The sequence below is a fragment of the Episyrphus balteatus genome, chromosome 4 (assembly GCF_945859705.1).
Source record: "Episyrphus balteatus chromosome 4, idEpiBalt1.1, whole genome shotgun sequence".
Classification (NCBI taxonomy): Eukaryota; Metazoa; Arthropoda; class Insecta; order Diptera; family Syrphidae; genus Episyrphus; species Episyrphus balteatus.
In genome coordinates, this window is record NC_079137.1 from 47,231,129 (window position 1) to 47,238,927 (window position 7,799).

Sequence of the window (7,799 nt, forward strand, 5' to 3'; positions counted from 1 at the left end):
TTTTCATTTCGAAAAAAATTTTTTTAGTCATTATAATCGATTGGTGTAGCATTTGTGTGTCAAATCGAATTAAAACATCACAAAATATCTATTTGAACTTTTTCCTGATTCATTTTCCTGATATAACTGGCCCCTTAGCAGCGATGAATTGTGTCGGGCTATATCCCACACAACACCGCTAAAATACAGTAATTATCTGGTCATCTTTTCTGGTATCTTTTTCACTTTATTTCAACACTAAACTGCAAAATTTTCTCATGTTCACAAATACCTGAATAAACTTCCTATTTACAGTACTAAAAGCTTGGAAGTGGCTAACAAAGTTCTGATTCTATCACTGTAACAACGTAATAGCCTCTTTGTATTTGACCCCATGTTCTTAGAATTTTTTTTTTTTTAGAAATTAGATCTTATATAAACCCAGGTCGACGACGAATTAAGAAAAATTTTTCAACCCCCTTAAACTAATGCAACAGAACATACTCTACTTATTTAGAATTTCAATAGAAACTGTATGGTGAAAATGTTAAAAACAGCAAAAGCCTAGTCGGGTTTAATACGATCCAAGTATTCTATAGTGTTGGTGCACATAACCATTAAATAAAAAAAAAAACCATCCTTTTGTATATTGTGTTTAGTTTTTTTTACCTTTTTTGAAATACGTCTACACTCTGCATAGTCGTTTATTATCAAAAAAAATTATGCTTCCTTAGAACAAAATTAATAGAACTAACTAAAATCAGATGAAAACTCGTGTCAATTTGTAAACAAAGAAACAAAAAGAAAACAGCTAAAATAAATCATTGGTTTTTAATATTTTTTTCACAAAGTTTTGTCAAAAAAAAAAATAATAAAATAAAATAAATGTACATCGATACTTTATAAGTACTTACCAATAAGTTAAATCTGTTTTGCGAATTTATTTTATTTTATTTTAAGAATTCTGATAGTTTTTCTTTTGCAATGTAGGAGTTTCAAACAATACAATAACTATTTATTTGGGTTTCAATCTCCCCTGTAGTTTTTAGAAAAATTAAGTAATTATTTTGAATTATGGTAAATATTTTATTACAAAGTTTCGAATCAATATTCTTTTTGACGAATTTAAGTTTTGTTTAAAAGTGTGTACTCATTTGCTTGTTTAATACATTTACAACTTAAAAAAAAACTCCTTAAGCAAAAGAAAAATAAAACAGTATAATATTGAACTTGAACGTGCAAATGTTGAAGGAAAAATTTATATTATTTTGTAATGTTTAATTATGTATACATATTTTCAAATATACATATACATACATTATTATATCATAGTATCTTTTTATTTTAGATTGTAAATGTTTAAACAAAAGTTTTATTGTAAAAGAATTTATTATATTAAAGTATTTGTACATTTCTTAATGCAAAAAAAAAAAAAAATAGAATATAAATATAAATAAATAAATTATATAGATATGAATTTCATATTAAATATATTAGGTATTTAGAAAAAAAACAAACATAAAATATAAAAATGCTATAAAATAAATACATTTTGTATGTAGTACAAGAAAACAAAAGAAAATCAATTATTATGAAAGATAAATAAACAAATGAATGATTTTATTTTAAATGAAGAAGAGTTGAATAATAATTAAAGATCGATTTAAACTAAATTTAATTTGTTTTATTAATTTTGAAGAAAGTTTGTACTACAACGGTGTCTTCGAAGCTCAATGTCGTTTTTCATCGGCAAAACAAACCAAATAACCGAAACTGTGGTAAATTGTGAAAATTTTAGCGATTTGTGCTTAAATTCTTAAATTTGAAGTTAAGGCTGGTATTCTTTCGGTGCTCATAAACAACTATTAAGTTTTCGGAGTTAGCGATTGCACTCGCAATGTTTCGCATTAGTCCTTGATGAATGATGGGGTCATCAGCATCTTTAGTTATGCCCGCTGCACTGCTGGAAGGATACTGGATATAGTTTATATTGAAACTTATTGTATTTAAACACAGTGATGAAGGCGTTTTTCTGAAAGCTTCTATCCTTTATTGCGAGTTTTTTCTTAAGCAAATTGAGATTTCTGAATTTTCTTCATTTTATATACACACTACCAAAAAGATTTTTTCTTTTCTTTGATGAAATTCGTTTATTAAGATAATCCCTAGCTTCCTACTTGTCTTTATAGAATAGTTTAAATTCAAATTATCCAAACAATATTTACAGAGGTTTAGATACATGCTAAATTAGAACACTTTGTGATGCAGTTAAAAAAAAAACCATTATTTGTATTTTTATAATTTAATAACACCTTATTTTGACTTCATTTGAGTCGATACATATTTGTTTAACTTTTTATTTTACAAAAAAAAAAAAACATCTGCATCTAATGAGACTTAAATTAAGACCAATAATATGAATTTGTATAGTTCTATTTTTGAGTGAGAAAAATTGGTATGTTTTGATTATTATCATGAAAATTCAGAATCTTGAATGGTTTCTGAAAAGATGGAAATGAAATTTCGGCGACTCTAGGGAGTGCCCCACTCTACATCAAATTAAACAATATAAATATATTGAGAAATATGCCTAGACAGGTCATTAGAGAAATAAACGATATGTGGATCACTGTGGCGTATGCGTAATCTTTTTTTTTTATTATTTGAATGATTTATTTTTCTTATAAACAGGGTCTTCCTTTATTATTCTATCGAGTAAGTTATATTTTGTTTTGCGAGATGGAGTGCAACAGTGAACGGTGGCTTAAGGTTAGAAACATACAATCATTCAGCAGGTAAAATAATACAAATAAAACTTATTTGCCTTAGTAACTCTATCATCCTTATTTTAATTGACATCTTAAGAGAAAAATTGATACGATGTTCCCATAAAAAGTAACAAATTCGATCCTTAATGACAAGATTCATTTTTATCGAAGTACATATTCTACTTTATAATTTACCGTTTACGATTTAAATTAAAGTTTTGGACATTTAAGTACATAATTCAATCAGAATGAAATAAAAAAAAAAATAGCAAAAAAAGTGTCCTCCATTTCGGCTCTTCCCCAATTTCATTCAAATTTATATAGAGACAATTATCAACATCTACAAGTCGACTTTTATAAAAGTGCTTTGAACTGAAAGAACAAGTAGGTACGTGCATTTTATTTTAAATCGAAATCTATTTTAATTTAATATGTCTTCACATAAATTAACCTGTTTGAAGTCTAAAAGTAAAAGGATTTTCCTAATAAATTAATTTGAATTGATTTTTTTTTTAATTAAAAAATTAAAGAATTTTAGAATATTTGGCCACTTAATTTAAGACGGAAGTCTTATCTTCAAAAAACCATGCAGAAATGTTCTTAGTTTGATGAAGATTCTATTTCTTTATAGTATTTTTTTTTGCGCAGCGCGCCGTCTACTTGCTTCAGGTGAACCCTATGTTTGGTTATGTTTAAGATGACTAACGAAGTTTTTCCAACTATTTCTCTGAAACAATGTGATTGAGAATTTTTAACTTATTTTTTCTTGAAAGTACCTACTATGCCAATAGTATGTTGAAAAAAAAAAAATAATGTTATACTTAAATTCTCAAAACCCCTTTTGTTACATGAAATAAGATTCTTATCATTCTAACGTTCAACATTTTCACTTATACCAGCTATAAATTAAAACATTTTCATAATAAACACTCTTTCTCTCGCATAAAACTCTTATTTAAGGACTGCGAATCCGGAAGGTAAAAAACCCGCGAACTCGTTGCCATTCTCTATTCATGGTGCGACTTTTGAAGATTAAATTTCCAACTTAAACAGGTGTGCATAACTTGTTAAAAGAAAAATTCTTCATGTTATTGTTATACACCAAACAATATAATCGCACCCCATTATTTTGAGTAGAGCCCCTCTCTGCTCTATCTCCCTTGCCTCATTTTTATTCGCCATCGTCTATTGTTGCAATTTTAATTAAGCGCTGTAAATTACAATTAAAAACTTTTTATTCTCGGTGTTATAGAAAAATGAGATGAGTTAAGATATACGCTGACGACTATATCTAGAAAGCCGACACAACCGACGACAACCAACGATGTTGGGTAGCAAAGAGGACAAGTTGAATTGAGAAGAGTAGAAAAGTTTTGAAACTACACCCTAAGGTGGTTTTGAAGTATTTTAGAATTACATGCCTCTTTAATCGAATTGTGAAAGGGCATAAGAAGATAAACCAACCCAGTGGACAATGATTACTTGGACTTGGAACTTTCATCAGGAGAACGGATTAATTCTGGAAGATAGTAATTATTATTATTCAAGGAAATATTATAGCCAAGCTATGAATATAAAAACAGCAATGGACTCTTGGTAGTTTAACTTATAAAAATGAATTAATTTTGAATGAGATGATGCAAAAGTTTTAGGTCAAACAGTTTTTTTTTTTATTTTTCATTGCTTTCTTTATTTTTATGACCATCAAGGGGAAAAAGGACAGAGCAAAGGTATTCACGTCTCCAGAATCTTAGACTATTCATCACTAGGGATTTAGAATATAATATATATTATTAATTGAAAGTGCCAATAGTCTCAAAGTATTAGTATTCTTAGATACATGTATTTAAATGAAGAGGAATCATTGAAATAAAGCCAAACAAAGCTTTCAAACAATAACACTTATAAAAATAGGACAAATTGATTTTTTTTTATAACGGAAATAGAAAAGTAATTTTTTTTTTTCAAAAATGGCTCTAACTATTTTGATTAAAATTTTTGTGTGCTGTTCAGACCTACAATTTCGTATTTTTTTTTTTTTTTTTTTTGACATTAAAAAAAACATGAATGATTGTTTTTTTCACAACCGAACGAGCGGCTTGCTTGGCGGTGGGTGCGGACTAAACGACTTTGCGGGCGGCAGGAGGTCGTAATTTTTATCAAAAAAAAAAAAAATAAAAATACGAAATTGTAGGTCTGAACAGGGTCTTCAAATTTGATTTTAATATTTTTTTGGATATTCATCACCAAAAAATAGATAATGTCAAAAAACGAATCGCATATCGTAAATTTTTGACTTTTTTGATCGATATCTCAAAAACGGTTCATGATACGCAAAAAATGTGTATACATGAATTGTAGAAGCTACAAAAGAGCTCCTTGTAAAATTTCTGTATCTCGAAGGATAGCCGAGTTATTGTCAAAAAAGTTATTGCGGAAAAAGCTCATTAAATCTTGGTGCAAAACTTCAAGTTAAGCTTTTTTAAGCTTCCCCTACAACATATCTAAAATTTAGCTTTCTCGGTCATTTTGCATTTCTAAGTCGTTTTTTCCGACATAATGACTGGCCTATATATTTGAATTTAAGATTTTTTTATGTTAGATATTTTATAATTTTTAATCAGCTCTCACGATTTTTAAAATTCTTTTTTTCTAAAATCCTTTTTTTTGTTTCAATAAATTAAAAACAGATTTTTTTAATTCCTTGCATTACTGGTGAAATTCCTTTACTAAATTCAATTATATAATTTTATCTAATTTTTTTTTATAGAAAGCTTTGAGATAAGAGCTACTTTTAAGTTAAGAGCAAGTTATTTTTTTGTTTGTAAATGAAATTTTTGAAATTGATTTTTTTATTATTAATCGTAACAAAATGGCATACAAACTTTGTTTAATTTTTTTTTTCAAAAAATTATTTTCAAAAAAATATTTTTTTAAAAACGACTCAAACAATTTTGAATTTTTTTTTTTTCTAAAAATCCATCTTAATAAAAGGAATCAAATTGCATATTTTTTTGAAGCTCATATTCATTTATTCGATCTATTTTTCACTTTCTTTTTCCGTACTGATTTTTTTTTTTTTTTTTTTTGATATCTTTATCCTTAAACTACAGTTTTGTTATTTTGAGCTAAGAAGTTGTTAATCTCAACGTATTCCCAATTACAGACACAAATTGATTTTATTTTTACAACTGGCAGAGCCCATTTACTAAATAAATTGATTTTTTTTAAGTAGGTAGTAAAATCTTAAAAATCACTGAAATTTTAATTCGACAAGCTAAATTAAAATTAATTTCAGTTTTACGTCTTTTTTGAAGTCATCTCATTTATAAAAGCTCTTAAAAGTTTATAAACCAACGAAAAGTAGATGATTTACCTAATTTAAACGATAAATCAGCTACAAAAAAAAACTTAAAACTAATATAAAATTTCAAAAAACCTTGGCAGTTTAGGTAGCTTGTTATAAACCAAGACCTACCAGCTATAGCATACTGTGTCCAAACTTGATTCTTAACTTAATTGAGTTTTCTTTTTTCTGAATATAATTTTTCTTCTTTAAATTTTTTTTGTTTTGCCTGCCAACTCAGTTTAACATGGGAGCCATTGAAAAAAGTACCTATAGAAGACGAGCTGACTATGTCGGGCCTTGTCATCGAAAGAACCCTGATTTCCATTGTAATTAACTTTGTAAGCGTAAAAGTTTATCCCCCAAAAAAAGTCTCAGAGAATATGGACAGAAAAAAAAAGTCTTCACCATAAGATGAACAAAAGAATATATGAAACGGCGGACGGGTAGAAAATAAGTTATCCACCCTATCATCATTTTGCTCCACAAAAACCAATTCATCCTTTTAGCTGTATGTTGCAGCAGCAGCAGCACCCCCTTCACCAAAGACTCTCCTCGTATGTTGGAGTATAAATATTAAGCTCTTCAATAATTTTCGGAAATTAACAAATGGGATTTATACCCCCTTGGCAATAGATACGTGGAATTATGTGTGTTCCTTTATTGTCCCTTATGCTTCTGCTCCACTCTTCACTGTCATACGTGTGTGTAATCCACCCACCCGCACCGTCTGTTCTTCTGATGGGGTTTTCTAGGTTTCCTGGATTGGTTAGGATAGAGTAAAAAAAAAAAAAATTAAAACCAGAACTCAATCTTGTTCCACTCTCTCTCTCGTTTGTGCGAAATTCTCGCAGAGGGATTTGAGGATTTATGGCTTTTACGAGAACTTACAGAGATATACGAGAGTATGTAACCATCCAGCAGAGGGGTTGTGGGATTATATTATGGTGAAGTACTTTTGTATTAGCAATGTGGTGATGGTGGCGGTGGTGGTGAGGTATAAAGACATGAACTTTTCCAATTATCTGTGTAAATAAAATTTAATGAATAGACTGTATATCATGTCATTTTTAATAATACATTTAAAATTGCCAATAAGTCATTTGATGGTGAGTGGAGCTAAAGCGCGCTGTTGTACAGCTTTGCGAGTTGCGAATTGCTAAGCGTATGCTGCCTTAGAGCACAGTACAATTTGCAAAATTCACTTTGGGGAGTCGAATTTAGATGGGGTTAAGCAAATATTTAATTTCAAGAACTTTCACTTCTTCTTGAATGTTTACATATTATTATCAATGAGGAAATAGTTTTTGTATAAGCAGTTTTTGTACTCGTTATGAATTATGTCTATATTGACAACTACATTATGCGTCTTATAGTGAATATAATTTATAAAAATTATACTGAAGGAGTTTTAAAGAATATCCACATATGAATGTGTATCAAATTGGAATATGTTGTAAGATAAAGAAGGACTTTGCATTATTTCCACACACCGAGATCGTCTCAAAATGACTTTGAACAAAAAGTTCCCCTGACGATTAGGCATGTTTTTGCTGGATTATAAAATTACAACTTTTTAAATGTTTAGCAACATCCATATGTGTCAAATACTGCATGAAGAACAATAGAAACCATTTATTTTGTATAATTGAGCGGACAAAAAAATCCTTTTTTCAAATTCTACAGTTCACCTAGGCGTATACGTA